The sequence below is a fragment of the Schistocerca serialis genome, chromosome 1 (assembly GCF_023864345.2).
Source record: "Schistocerca serialis cubense isolate TAMUIC-IGC-003099 chromosome 1, iqSchSeri2.2, whole genome shotgun sequence".
NCBI lineage: Eukaryota > Metazoa > Arthropoda > Insecta > Orthoptera > Acrididae > Schistocerca > Schistocerca serialis.
Window position 1 is genome coordinate 695,050,795 of NC_064638.1, and position 16,538 is coordinate 695,067,332.

Sequence of the window (16,538 nt, forward strand, 5' to 3'; positions counted from 1 at the left end):
GTACTCAATAGTATCTTCTTCATCATGATCATAGGCAAGAGTTTCCTGTTATTATTGATAAATGCGAAAGTTGTTTAGGAATAATTGGAAGCGAAGTGATATTTGATTTATGTTTGATTTGCAGTTCTCTTTAATCACATTTTTGGTGAGGAAAGTGTGTTCTCTATTGGCTGTATAATAAATCTGTATTGTTTTATTTATTTTTACTACGGCACCCCTATGTTTCATGTTAAGCCCCCAGCAGTTTGCGAGTAAAACCTGAATTAAACAGAGACAGTTTAAGTTTTGCTATAAATACTGATTAGTTTTAAGAAACATACAGGAGGATAACTGTATAGAACAAAACCGGTCTGTAGGTTACCCGGCTCTTTGTATATCCTCACTCAGTTCGTTGAAACAGAGCCACAGAGGAATTTCTCGCAGAAGAATGTTCGTTGCAGCTTTAACCAGCGATTATTCGCTTCAGCAAGTGATACGTTGGTTGAGGTTGACGTGAACGTTCTAGCTACTACACGCGAGGTTTTGTACTGCATAATGGCGTGTTGCCTGACGCTGATCCGTAGTACATGTGGCCGTAATCAAAGTGGACATAGTAGAAAAAGGCCTTTCACGCATATATGTTGATGGAAATATTTTGCGAGTTCATAAAGAGACGTGGAAAATCTACCTGAGGAAAGCAGTGTAGACACCCTGTACAGATTATCGCAAAAGGATTTGTTTTTAGGATGGGAATCACACTGCAGATCAATTACACCTGCACATGAACAGGGCCGCTTTCAACTTAAACGACCAATGATCTGGAAAACAGCTCGGAAACAGATGTAAGATGGGTAGCGTTCTTAAAACGTTTAGGAAAATATCCTCATAATTCTTATAATTAGGTCTTCAAATCCCCAGTTTTCTTTAACTTGGGGGACTGTGCTTGTCAGAATTTGTCCCTTCAACAACGCAATTTTATTTTTAAATGCATCCCCATTAGATAAGCAATACGTATTTTCTCAGTTTGCATTGTCTTACTGTGGCGAATGTGTAGTCAAATGCATTTAAAGTACGAGGCCTGTAACCGATTCCGGATCTTCTAATTTTCGTTCCCGCACTCTCTTCTTCTTCATAAAATAACAACAGCGAGTTTTAAAATCAAAAATCATTGCTGGCATGCCCCATGGCTAACGTACTTTGCAATGATACAGAAAGTCTTCTTTCCATCGCATATTTTTGCAACTGAAGTTCTACCGTCTCCATTCTGTCTTACCACTAATGTCTCCTCTGTCACTGCCCCCTCTTGCTCTCTCTCTCTTAATAGCACTATCTCATTCATTCCTTCCTACTGCTACTGTCTGAGCCCACTGTCGCTATCTCTCTCTTCCTCGTTGTCATTGTTATAGACTCTGTTTCTTATTATCACTGGCTCTCACCCACTTCCACTTTTTCAAAAAATGGCTCTGAGCACTATGGGACTTAACTTCTGAGGTCATCAGTCCTATAGAACTTAGAAATACTTAAACGTAAGGAAATCACACACATTCATGCCCGAGGCAGGATTCGAACCTGCGACTGTAGTGGTTACGCGGTTCCAGACTGTAACGCCTAGAACCACTCGACCACCCCGGCCGGTTCTGTCACTGTCAACAATGTTCCACAGCTTCTGTGTCCTTCTCTTTCTCTCACAGTGCCATTGTCTTCTACGCTCTTTCTATGCCACGACCACTGTCTACTACCATCAAGTATTTGTCACTATTCCGTCTCTTTCCACTACTACTGTCTCCTTGTCTCAGTATGAAAAAGTACGAATATTTTCGCATGCCAATTTTTGGGAACATATCTAAACGTCCTGTCGAACGTATAATGAGTCAGCTGGTATCCCACTTTTCAGTCTTTTAAATGGGAGCATATTCGCCTTCTTTGTGCTCTGATAAGAGCATTTTTCCGCTGGTTCTCTTCTTTTGCCTGCTCATGTCACTCATACGAAAATAAATTTATGAGCCACTAAAACTCTGAAAGTTTACTTACGTGCAGTTGATATAACGCAAGTCTAATTTTATAAAACAAATCTAATTTTACACTTCAGACCGGATTGTACGTACACAAAAATTCTGCGTCTTGTGCATTACTACAACATCGGGTTCCTGCAACCCTCCTGATGATAATGGAGACAATTTACAACTCATTTCTTCGTGCTATTTTACTTTGTAATATACGTTTTCGCCTGACAACGGATTTTACGTACGTAACTTGCATGCACAAGTAGGGCACATTTGAACCTCGGCTTCCCGAAAACAGCTAAAGACATCAAAAAAATTTTAAATATTATTCGAGAATAGTAATATATCTCAGGAATATATGGTAAGAAGCACAGTCATTTGTTGTGCATAACCGTCTTTGAATCCTGGGCTTGGTTTTGTAGCCAAATACTATGATTTTGAGATGTTTCTTGATAACGGATAAATATTTTTGAAAGGGGAAGGTGGCACTTCTAGATAAATGTCTACAGAATATACCGTTAAAATCTGAGCGACTTGCTGCGGTTGTTATTTAGACAGTACTGTACCACAGCTACAGTAAGACGATCTTTTTATTGAGTATACGAATGGTTCCTATAGAAAGAGCTACCAAAAACACTTTATGTTGCTTTTCTATTGCCATCAGAACTTGAGGTATGAGCCCCAGAAAATCCCGTTTTTATGCGTGAGGTATCCGAACATATTGACAGCAAATGCTGTAGCATGCGTACCGATAGCGGTAATGGATGCATATCGTTGTGCTGGCCTTGTGAGAACACGTAGATCTAAGAGTTCATTGTATATAACTGGTTCAGTCAGACAATGTGGCGCCACTTCTCTGTAAAGAAGCGCAGGTAAGAAAAAATAGTGTTGGGCGAAAAATATTAGTGTTGCGGATATTCGTAGGTCGCATCAGATGCACAATGTAGCCAATACTGTCAGTTCTATTTGTAGAATTTTAAGAGGACATATAGAGGAAAGATACCATGATTTATAACAGCGTGTTGTAGATTAGGTGCAAAAAAAAAACGCAATGAAGCCTTTCTCTTGTTGTGATAAGATATTGTAACGAAAGCGTGGAAAGGAAAGAAAGCGGGGTTTTACGACCTGTCTACGACTAGATCATTGAAGCGGAAGCTAGTACTGGAGGAGGCTGGGGAAGGAAAGTGCCAGAATATCCCGGTCTATGCTTTAGTCGACTTAGGAGAGCTCCAGAGCACCTAAATCGTGATGGTCCTACTGGAACACAAACCCGGCATTTCGACTCAAGTACCTTAACCACTGCTGCAGCTCGCACACCAAAAGCCACCAGAGATACAGCGCCGAACTCAAAAGCAATGTGGACAATGCGTGAGCGTCACCAAGAGGGCACGTATTGTTACTGAGATCTTTATTTTTCAAAAATAACTTTATTTACACCAGTGTGTGTATAAAATTAAAGAGTCCATCTTGAACGAAATGCCAACAAATTACAAAAGGACTGTGTCTTGAGGGCAAAGTGAATGTCCCGAAGATGGGTTCATGACCACCATGAATACTGTGGAGGACAGTGTCATGGTTGTCAGTGCTGCAGCTACGGCTTCCTCCATACCTGGGCTAAAAGGAAGCCTGCAGTCAAAAAACTATTCTAAGTGTGATATGGGAGCTCACCATTTACTGACAATTGAGACTAAATGGAAACTCATTGCTCATATTACGAAGTTGCAATAGCGAGACATGCAGCGTCGCACAGCATCTGCGAAAACTGCTCAGCTCAGCGTGAGTTAAGTCAGCCAACTATGAATGTTATACAAGTGGCTTCAAGGCTGGGGCAATAATCCCACTGAATATGGTTCGAATGGTTCAAATGGCTCTGAGCACTATGGGACTTAACATTTGAGGTCATCAGCCCCTCGAACTTAGAACTACTTAAACCTAACTAACCTAAGGACATCACACACATCCATGCCCGAGGCAGGATTCGAACCTGCGACCGTAGCGGTCACGCGGTTCCAGACTGAAGCGCCTAGAACCGCACGGCCACACCGGGCGGCCACTGAATATGCGCGCAGTTCCAAACTGTGCTTATTTGCCATAAGATACATCTGTGCCAACAAAGAGAAAGAGTAAAATCTCACACACAAGCCTACCGACCACTTCAAAACTCATCAAAAGACCTACAGATCCCAAGAAAGCTGAAAGAGCAGAGTTATCTGCTGAAGTCAAATTCATTTACTGTCACAACTTCGGACTTCACTCCTAGTTAACCTAACAATTCCAAGATTACCAATTCAAGACCCAGTAGCTATTCTTAAACGAGCAACGACAAAACGTTTGTTAGAAATATTACCTGCTCGTTCTACTGATAAAATCAAGAATTTTAAGAGGAAGGACACAACTGTATCCAAAGTTCTAAGCTCTGCTGAAGATATTGAAACTGTAAAGAAAGAAAGGGATGAGAAACGATAGGGAACAGAGAGAGGCATCAAAAAGATCACCAAAGCAAAGTACCAGTGAAGAGAAAAACAGACCGAATACCCTAAAGAAGAAAAATACTGCAGATAGGTCACCTTGTAGATGTTTATTTGCGGATACGCCATTTCTTCTTATCTTATTTGGCGCCTCTTACTACTTTCTGTCCTTTTTTTGTTATCGTCCGTATTGTTCGTTACTATGACAGTTATTACATACGTAAGCCCTATTACTTCGTAGCCGGCCGGTGTGGCCGAGCGGTTCTAGGCGCTACAGTCCGCAACCGCGCTGCTGCTACGGTCGCTGGTTCCAAACCTGCCTCGGGCATGGATGTGTGTGATGTCCTTAGGTTAGTTAGGTTTAAGTAGTTCTAAGTCTAGGGGACTGGTGATCTTAAATGTTAAGTCCCATAGAGCTCAGAGCCATTTGAACTATTTGAACTACTTCGTAAACAACACGCAGTACCACAAGCGTGCTGTATACTTGTGTAAAGAGCGGAGTTTATGTAACTGTGACGAACAGTGCTAGCACAGCGACTTCTTACTTTTAATCAAGTGCTAGTGTTAATAGCGTCATGTAGTAGGTTCAATGGATGATACGATTTTCTTATAGACAACACCGGCAACTTGAAGTACACTGCTGTTTATTTCGATATGATTTCAAGTGTTACGGTCAACGTGAATAGTGAAGGGAGATGTTCCTCTGACCCTCCGCCCCTCCCTCCTTCTCTCATATGCATTACCTCGCACTGAAACTACGGCCATCGCAAATGAAGAACTGTCGACAGGGTATGTCTTTACATCCCAAGAAAAGCTGATAAGTGATGATAGATTGGGTGATTATAGTTCGAAACACAAGACTGACCAATTTGATTAACAAGAGGAAAACGATGGAGATAGATTCTTGTAATCTGTAATTTTCATTAATTAAAATCTGTTAATAATAACAAAATTCTCTAGGGTCCTCTTTTAGAATAGGACTGCCTAATATTCAAATTCATCTTATAATTGGGAAAAAGTTATAATAAATTAATTAAAACAATACATTCAATAAGGCAATCACAAGAACCATATTTCAGCTAGCAAGTAAACCATATGGAAATAAAATTTTTGTAATTTTTTATATTTATAGCACGTCAAGTTCAGCATTAAAACATCACTTCCCAAATCATTTAGATACAGCTCTCAAAAAGTATCGAGAAAATCGAGTTTGAAGTTTTGCAAATGTCTTCCATGACCTAAAGAAAGATCGCCGTTCGGGCAAGCAGCGTCGCTCTCTGTTAGTATGTTCGCCTGCTGCACAGGCAGTCTCGGTTCGATTCCCGTCAGACGCAAATTTTCAAATAAAGGTTCACGTTCCACGAGCATTTTTGTGAAGCGTAAAATACACAAACATGTAAAAAAAGTCAACAGCACTCGAGACTGGTAATCGCTGGTTGTTTCGATCATCCTTTTTGCGATGTTTTCCATTGTTTTCGAATAGCTACATCATTTAAATAAAAAATTCATCAAATATGTGCAAATTTATACAAATCTAATGGTTATTTTTAGTGAAAAATGCGAGTCTCACTACTTCTTCTTGCATATGGCACCAAATATTAATTCTGAATTACTAATGTTTTGTAAAAGATAGTTAAGAAAGATTCTGTAAATTAATAAACAAATTACAAATTAAACTGTGTTTAAAATGTACCAGATCTAGGAATAGAACCCTGGCCGCCTATTTGGCAAGCGAACACCTTACGACAGGACAACACTGAATGGCCGGCCGCGGTCGCCGAGCGGTTCTAGGTGCTACAGTCCGGAACCACGCGACTGCTAACGTCGCAGGTTCGAATCCTGCCTTGGGCATGGATATGTGTGATGTCCTTAGGTTAGGTTTAAGTACGGTAGTTCTAAGTTCTAGGGGACTGATGACCTCAGATGTAAAGTCCCATAGTGCTCAGAGGAATTTGAACCATTTTTTTTAACAATGAATGTTGAAAAATCAGCTTACTTTAAGGTATTGAAGATGCTCGGAAAACTTCTGAATCGATATTCCGGACGATTTTTGTGAATGGCATCGAACGGGTTTGGTCGATTGACAGTTCAATGCTGAACTTCAAGAGACATGGATATAAGAAATTAAAATCATGCGATTGCTATGTGCTCTTCTTGTAAGTGCTTATATCAAGGGGCAGTATTAGAAAAAACAGAACCTACTGCTAAATTGGAGTAAGGTATGGACGTGACTTCTGTGGATGTTAAGTAATTGTACTACGACAGTGATGATAGCTACAACAGTAAGGATTTTAGCCGGCCGCGGTGGTCGTGCGGTTCTAGGCGCTGCAGTCCGGAACCGCGAGACTGCTACGGTCGCAGGCTCGAATCTCGGGCATGGATGTGTGTGATGTCCTTAGGTTAGTTAGGTTTAAGTAGTTCTAAGTTCTAGGGGACTTATGACCTAAGATGTTAAGTCCCATAGTGCTCAGAGCCATTTGAGCCACTGTAGACTATTATTTTTAGTATAATGTTACATTTGTACATTTAACAAAATCGAACATATTTTACTATTACTGATAAACCGATACATTTCTTGGAATCGGTCGCTATACACATTTTCAAGGGATTGTAGCACGTCGATGTACACTGGTGTCCTAAATTAAAGCAACAAATGGAAATTTTTCACGGTTGCGTTTATTCTGCCACAAAACAGTGAAACACGTGACAAGAAAGAAAAACCTACATAAAGAATACAGAACGTAATCAACTGCGACACGCATAACGGTAGACAAAAGTGATCTTCGTTTTTTTCCAACTTAATCGATTCATACACACTTTCTGACAACTGGTTAAAGTGCTCAGTATGGGATGCGACCACCTCTGGTACCAATACAGGCCTGATAACGACAGGAAATGCTGTGAATGATGTCATCAATCTCATGTCCAGCCAATAACGCCGCCTCTTCCTGCAGAGCTACTAGCAAGTCTTGGAGAGTGGTTGGTGGATGCTGACATGTTGCAACGTCTCCCTAATGCATCCTAGACATGCTCTATCGGATTCAAATCTGGAGAGCGAGCAGACCGCGCCATGCATGCAATATTTTCCGTTTCCAAAATAACATCAACCACCCGTGCTCTATGACGTCGAGCATTATCGTCCATCAAGGAAAAGTATGGGCCAGCAGCACTTCGCAACAACCGCGCTTGAGATACGAAGATCTCCTCACGGTACCTGACAGCAGTTAAATGTTGCTGATTCACCCGTACAGTTTCATGAAGGGGTTTTTCAGTGGTCAGCATAGGCCTTGCAGACATCATTAGGGCTCCTCTTCGGTATCTGTCTCTTTACACAATGTTGCGAATCCGTTGAGAATCACTCTCCAGACCAAATCTGGACTCATCTGTGAAAAGAACGTTGGCCCACAGTACGACCCTCCAGGTGGCATGTTGGCGGCTCCCTTCTAGACGTTCCCTTCTGTGAAGACATGTCAGAGGTAAACAGACAGCAGGTGTTCGACGATAAAGGCCACTCTGATGAAGCATTTTGTACACCGTTTGCCTCCACACAACCCGTCAAGGGGATGCTGCGAGGCCAGATACCAAATGCCGTGCGGTACTCAGGCGGTACCGCCGTGCCCTAAAAGCCAACCAACATTCCACTCTTTCTGATGTCACAAATGGTCGGCCCTGCCCTGCTCTCCGGGATACATTTTCCTCTACAAAGCGTAGCCTCATCCGAGAAACAACAAAACGATTCACATTAATCCATCGGGCCACATCAGTTTGCGACTCTCTTGCTTCCATTCTTCCTATGGCCCTCCACAACAGAGAGTCTGTAGGCGTATTCTCTGTGGCATAATGCACCGTCTGTGGTTGTGTATACAGCAGTTATGGATGTGGGACTACGCTGCAAACACTGTCCCGCTTGATAGGTGCCCTGACGTCATTGCTGGCGTTATCTTTTGACCAGAATGCCATCTTCCGTGCAGAACACAATAGTAACGGCATCTGTTGACAGTTTGTATGATTATATCGTGAATTGGACAAAGGAAGGAGAACTAGCAGTTTGTTGCTTTAATTATGGACTTTTTTTGGGGGGGGGGGGGGGTCGCACCTCCCTCCCAGATGCTGTGGTGCTGTCAAACAAAACCATAATACCGTTTAGAACAATGTGCTCTTAAACATCCACATGCCTTATTCAAGCTGAAATTTGTGTATCACTTACCTAGCTCATGAAAGCGTTATTTATTTTTCTCTGAAATGTTACTTTTAACGAGCTAAAGTTTACGTTGCAAAGCCTTTATTTTGACAAAAGATACTTTATTTTTGGAGCTTCAGGCTAAACTCATTTAGGAGAGCCAGTAAATGTCTGCTAAAAATTCTAAATCAGGCCGGCCGCGGTGGTCTCGTGGTTCTAGGCGCGCAGTCCGGAGCCGCGCGACTGCTACGGTCGCAGGTTCGAATCCTGCCTCGGGCATGGATGTGTGTGATGTCCTTAGGTTAGTTAGGTTTAAGTAGTTCTAAGTTCTAGGGGACTGATGACCACAGCAGTTAAGTCCCATAGTGCTCAGAGCCATTTGAACCATTTTCTAAATCAGATACCTATTCAAGATCATGCAAAACTGGCGCCAGACGTCCTTTATCCTCCAGGTGAGAAGTGATCGAAAAACTTGTGAAACCACGCTCCCTTTGCTTAGCCAGCGTACTTTAGCCTGGCTGGAGATACATGGATACTTCTCTTCAAATGAAATAAAAAATATTTTGAACTGACGATGAATGAGACCGTGAGAAAGAGTGTGGTTCATGATACGCACTGCTACGTTCATCACGTCTTGTAGACGATACCCTTTTACCTAGACCCTCTTGGTTTTCTCGACATTGAAGGAAGGTAAATTCGACATGTTCAGCTTTTTCCGCAGTAGGTCAATAAACCCTTTTGCTTCACTGCGCGTTACTGGGGCCCCGTCCGTGGTCATGGAAAGCAGTTTTTTCCCAAGTGAGTGCTATTCCTTCAGCTGCCATTTCATTTCTAGAACATCAGCCCCTGTATCAGTGTCCTTCTTCGAAACCATATCCAGAAGCTCCTCCGTTACATGTATGTCACCGTCTACGCCATGAGAAAAAAGAAGAGAAAAAGACTATCTGAGCCGAGTCACTAATGCGCGTGGACTTAAGTGCAATGGAGTACTCCAGGTGGTTTTTAGTTTCAGTGCCAATTGTCTCTCCAAATTTCTACCAATGACGATGATTCGCCGAAATATTATCATCTTGGAAAGTGGTATCTTGCTGCACGCGGGAGCTAATGTGGGATTTACTGTCCCTATTACGTCCAACAAAAAACTCTTTATCAAAGGCTCTTCCATAAACGGGTTCCCAGCTCTTGCGAAACATAGAGCAACTTTATAACTAGCTCTAAGGGTCCTTGCTCAGCACCCTTCATCTTCTTCGTCCTAAATTAGAGGAAAAAGGTTGTGTTATGTATAATAGAAGCGAAAACGAAAACATATCTGAGAGGAATGTAAACAAACTTCAGTATGTGTCGCAGGACCTTTAACCAAAACAAACATGCTTAAGTACTGATACAAACCTCATTTCTTGACACAGAACTCACTTCTGCAAGAGTTTACAACTTCTTTAATTTTTCCTCTCTAGCAGCCTTTACGATTTCATTATACTTTTCTAAATGCTGTTTGGGGTAGGGTCTTTCAATTTAAGATTTTCTTACACACGCAATTACTGCACCGCAGATTAGACGTCTGACTTTATCGTCACAACTCACAAAAAATAACGAGGTTTCCATCTCGATTTAAGTGGACTTCCGAAAATTTTTGCAATTTTCGGAGCAGATTGTTCCATTACTCTAGTAAGTGACATGCGCTTATCTATTTCAGTGTTGAACAAGCCCTCTGTCAACGCACCACCGCGGCTTCACTATGCAACCCGAGTCGAGGCTAATTAAGCAGCGTGCACCGTCAAACACCCTCCGCCCCATGTTTTGCCGCACGTGATTTTCCGTGTGTGAGACGTCCTACCTCGAGTCTTGCGTTCGATTCTCGATCGGGTCGGAGAATTTCCGTGCTTGGGGACTGGGTATTGTGTTGCCCTTACGTTCGTATCGTCGTAGCTGACAAAGAAAGTCGTCTTCAATACTCTGTCGTATCGTCTTTCCATTAGTGGGATGGCTGAATGGGCACCAACCGAAAGCCAATAAATTAGAAAAAAAAAACAAAGAAAAATTCGAATATAGAATGTAAATGAGACAATGTGTTCACGAGTAATTTTAAGAGTTTCCTTTTGTTCTCAAAAATGAAAAAATCAAATAAAGTAACAATTTAATGAACGATAAATATTTCTTATGATTTTAGATAAACGTCCAAAAATATTTAAATGTAGACGTGCTGAATAATCTAAAAAGTATACATTATACGTATTGAAAGTTATGATGCCCAGGTGAAGAGGAAAAGATTTCCGCTGAAGATAGCAAAGGGTGTTAAAGGTTGTTTATCGACGAGGTAGAATGTGGGCCATACGTTAGAATCAAGGTATAGTAGTTAAAATAATTTTCTAATACCTGTGTCTCATTGCGTTCGTTAAGTATACAGCAAATCGCCATATTTCCCCCCCTTCTCAGGGTAGGAAAAAATTTCAGTTCTTTTCAAATAGTCGGTTTCAACTATTATTCTCGACAAATATTTGACTATCGATACTTTCAATCACGTAAAAGAAACTTTTCATTAAGCAGTACTGGCGGACAAATTTGTGAAAGTGACTATTAGGAACGTCGAATTTCGATGGAGTTCCACGTTACCTGACGAGTGAAAGAAATCATTTTAGGTTCGACGACGAGCGTCATTCTGATTAAAATAATTTTGGACGTTAGGCCGTGTCATTGTAAAACGCTGCAGCAACTGAATTTCCGATGTTTCGACGGACTTGCTGCCATCCACTTACCACGCTGAAGAGGAACGCAGCAAGTGTGATAGTTCAATTGCACTGTGTGATTGACGATTAGTTGTACCACTGGCACATATTTTTTCACGACATTATGAAGTGTTCAACAGGAAAGGTGATTTAAGGGAAATGTGGTGTAAAGAAAGTGTGATTTATATATCAATATACAGTGCTTAGCACGTGGTTACTTCACATAAACAGCTTATTTTAAAAGGTGAGTAACATCATTTTCTTGAATATCGCTCGAGCGTATAAGAATCCATACGTAGACACATTAGACAGTCGGATCCAGTAAAGACTGATTCCAGGTTATAGCCTGTGCACGGTCCAATTCCAGTGAATTAGATCCCTCTTCAACGGAACAGTTTTGAATAGTAAAGCTTTTTCTCAATCGCAAGCCAGCATTCAATATTCACTGCACCTATCTACGTAGTCTCCGACTTGTCTAGCGTAAACCTTGAGTAAAAAGAGCTCAGGTTACAGATATCTACATAGTTTAACAACAGAGACGGCGATGAGCAGAAGAGAATCTTCGTGTTCCACAATTGTTTGGTTTCAGCTCTACGAATCTACGGTTACTGAGATATTAAAGTATTATATATTTACTTCATTTTCCTTGGATCAGGTAAATAGTAATAACTCGTTCTAACTGTTAAGTAACATTTTAATTTTAAATGAAACGAAATCAGCTCCTCTCTGTCTCTGTCTGTCTCTCTCTCTCTCTCTCCCCCTTTTTTTTCATGAAACATTTAAATTACACATTCCAAGCAAATACTTTTTCGATAAATAATATAAGGCATTGCTACCATATTTTTTACAAGCCGTCGAGACGTCGGAAATTTAGGTGTCTTAGCGTTTAAAAATAGCGCTGCCTAATACCTAAAATTATTTTATTAAAAAAGAAATCAGTCGGTTTACGAAAAGAGCCAACGATATTGTCAAACGATGTAGCATCGAAACATTTCCGCGCAGTTGAGAGCCGCTTGCGACGAGAGAGTTAGTGATACCGCAGTGGCATGTTGTTAGGTGAAATAATTGTGGGAGGCTGGATGGCACTGCGTTGCTCCGCAAACAGAATTAACCGATAAAGCCACGGTATTGACACGGCCGGGAGTGTCGTAAAACCCGGAGCGGCGGACGAACCCTGGCTGCGTTCCTGGCATAGCGGAGCGGCCTGCAGTCCGTCCGCATCCCGTCGCACATCCACATCCACATCCAGAGCCACATAGCCGTTGCGACGCCCGCCTGGAAATGCCTGACCGCCCCTCTCCCCCTCCCCCCCTGCTCCCCCCACCCTCCCACATCCACTACCCGCTACTCCGCTTTAATTGCAATTCGCACGCACGCCGCTCGCGGCCGCGGTCCGCTGGTCAGGTAATGATTGCGTGGTGGATCGTCATGGTGTTTCCGTTTTGGCCTCGCTACGGCCAAAGCTTTCCAAGGTGGGAAGCACACTGTGAATAAATGGGCCGATTACCTCCTGCTTCGTTGTACCTATTGTTCCGCGTGAAACTGAAATGAGAGCAGTATAATTCCCTCACACCATTAGTGGAATCAACTCTGTCATTTCGCATTCACTTTCTCCCCTCTCTGCTTAGGGAAACTTGCTGGTGATGAATCAGTTTGATGTACGTTTTGTGTCCAGTACCTGGTTTACAAGAAACGAGGATAGAGAGAAACGGATGGCACGTGCGACGGGTGGAATTTACCGCTTAGTTGACATCTCTTGGTATGCAGGCATCCAAGGATCCCACAGCAAGGAGTCAGAGCTCCGAGAACTGCCTTTTCCAGAGACTCAAAGAGAGCTATTGACGTCCAATACTGAGATAAAAGGAAATGCAGAATACCATCACAGCCTTGTACAATACAAATACGTTATCACGGTAATTAACTATTAATATAACCTGATTTATTTCAGTTTGGTGCTCTGACAGCAGTCCTATACGCATTTTGAATAATAGGAATTCAGGTGTGGTTGCTAATTAATTGCCTGTTCTTCTCTTGCGCATACATGTTTTAGCACCTTTGTGTCATCATCAGGCCGGCATCTGTGGCCGAACGGTTCTAGGCGCTTCAGTCTGGAACAGGCGACCGCTACGGTCGCAGGTTCGAATCCTGCCTTGGGCATGGATGTGTGTGATGTCCTTAGGTTAGTTAGGTTTAAGTAGTTCTAAGTTCTAGGGGACTGATGACCTCAGATTTTAAGTCCCATAGTGCTTAGAGCCATTTGAACCATTTTTTGTCATCATCAGTGTTTACCTTTATTCAGTTGTGCTATAATGGATGTTAGGTTCTGTAGTACCTGCCTCATATTACTGTGAACCTTCCCATCTACAATATTTTACAAAATAAGAACTGAATAAAAGTAGCCACGAAGATGGCACGAAGCTACTACAACTTACATGGGCATTAAAAGAAACAGTCTTCGGCTTAATAGGTGGAGCTAAATACCCATAATTTAAAACTCCCTGGCAGATTAAAACTGTGTGCCGGACCTAGACTCGGACTCGGTACATTTGCCTTTCCGGGCAAGTGCTACCCAAGCACGACTCACGCCCCGTCCTCACAGCTTTACTTCTGCCAGTATCTAGTCTCCTATCTTCCAAACTTTACAGAAGCTCTCCTGCGAACCTTGCAGAACTAGCACTCCTGAAAGAAAGGAGACATGAGTGCTAGTTCTGCGTGGTTCGCAGGAGAGCTTCTGTAAAGCTTGGAAGCTGTGAGGACGGAGCGTGAGTCGTGCTTGGGTAGCTCAGTTGGTAGAGCACTTACCCGCGAAAGGCATAGGTCACGAGTTCGAGTCTCGGTCCGGCACACAGTTTTAATCTGCCAGGAAGATTCATCTCAGCGCACACTCCGCTACAGAGTGGAAATTTCATTCTGGACCCATAATTTACCTCGACTGAAAAGACCATCGGCTTTCTCCTTACTCGCGAGACAATAAGAGCACGAATGCTTCTTTGAAATACCCGAATACAGACTTGCAGTTAAAATCTCGCTCAAAAGACTATTGAAGATCGTTGTTTAACTCTAGACACAAGTCATTATACACTGCACGGGAACATCCTCATGGAAGGAATAGCAGAGAAGGAATTAGGAAACGCTTAAGAAGAATTTCAGCTCTGGTTCTGCCTGGCATTAATATGTGGAAGCTGACAAGTACAGCAGCTCATAATTAACCTCGCACGAGATGCCAAGAGGGTAAGAGAACGCCAGCAAGTAGACAAGGCTTTTTCGGTTTCCGCAGCAACGCTGAGCCACGAGAAGGTGTTCTTGAAGCAAATGGAGTTTCAGAGCATTGTGGGTATATGGAACAAAGACATTATCGAGGTCGTTTATACTAAACCGCGGATACATTGACTAGCTGCTAGATTTCAGTGCTGAAGCTAAAACTATTATGTAGGCGTTAGACAAAACTAAATATATTAAGTAATTAATTAACTGAGATCAGACGTTGCTATAACTTCTGAATGTTATGCCTACCTTAAAAACGACATGTCACTTGATATGGGATATGAAGTACAGCCAAAACCCTTTAACTGTTTTCAGAATTACATGTGAGCCTAAAAACTGACTTGTAACGCCCATTAAGAAATAATTAAGGCATTAGACGCTACATCATTAATGTATCTACCTGCCAAAATACATTTCTTGGAATAGAGATTTTACTGGTGCACAGTAAATAATTGGGCACTTGTTTCTTAATTAGTTTCAACTCTCAAAAATGGCTCTGAGCACTATGGGACTCAACTGCTGTGGTCATCAGTCCCCTAGAACTTAGAACTACTTAAACCTAACTAACCTAAGGACATCACACACATCCATGCCCGAGGCAGGATTCGAACCTGCGACCGTAGCAGTCGCACGGTTCCGGACTGCGCGCCTAGAACCGCGAGACCACCGCGGCCGGCAGTTTCAACTCTCGGCTAATCTGTATGTCATTCAGAAATATTAAAGAAATGACCAACTTCAAAATACAGAATCCATTTATCACATATTGCAGTCTTACACAGCCGGTGTATATTTCTCTTTTTCTTCTCCTGTGATTTTGGGGACTTTTGTAGAGCATTGTTCCTTATAGTCAAATATGTCACCTTCAGCATCCACTTGATAACGAAGCGAATCCATGAAAAACCTAGTCAGAACCATTTATTTCTTTTATGGGACAATACTGTCCACTGTCGCAAACAAAATTACAAAAAATATGTATCTGAACGTTTGAGTCCATCTGTGTATGCGCATGTATGTCAGTGTAATTGATTTAGACTGTGAGTTCCGGATCAGAATTAGGCTATAGCCTACAGATATTTTTGTGCTTCATCTTCACTGAGAGAGACATCGACACAGATGTCTAGCTGTTGGGTGGAGGACAAATTCTCCTCCATTCCGTAAAAAAGGCTACACATGGCTTCATGAGACTGTTTAGAAGTAAAGACAATAACACAGCGTTTAACCAGAGAAGAAAGATGCGTGAATATTTGTGTACTATAAAGGACCTACGACGCAACGTCTCACAGCAGGAGTACACATGCTTTCAAGTGTACAAAGTAATTATTTAAAAGGTACATCAGTACTATGCTTAAACTACACGTTTCCTTGCAGATCGAGCCGTACAGTGACTCTAAATCAGGCCCTCTGCCTTTCGCGAGCAAGTGCTCTACCTGCTGAGCTGCCCACGCACGACCCAGAACAGCTTCTTCAGCTTTACTTCCTCCAGCAGCTCATCTCCTACCTTCCACACAACACACAAGTCCTCCTGTGGAACTTGCGGCACTAACACTCCTGGAAGAATGAATATTATGGAGACATGTCTTAGCCACAGTCTGGAAGGTGTGAAGTTTAGAAGGTAGGGGATCAGTTACTGGCGCAAGTACAGCTGCACAGCTGCAAGGACGGATCGTGAGTCGTGCTTGGCTTTAGCAGCCACGCAGTGCGGTCTTCCCGTATTTCCACTTGCGGAGCACGCGTGCTACTTTCGTTTATCTTCTGCGGTCGTTCCTTACGCGCCTTATACTACTCCAGAGCAATGGCGAACAAGTTCCATAAATTAGCACTACGTTTCACGTTTTGCAATGACTATGGAAGACCAAAAGCACTCGAGGTAGAGCTCTTTCTTCGTGATGTAGCCAAAATCCCGGCAAATGACATAGTGGGC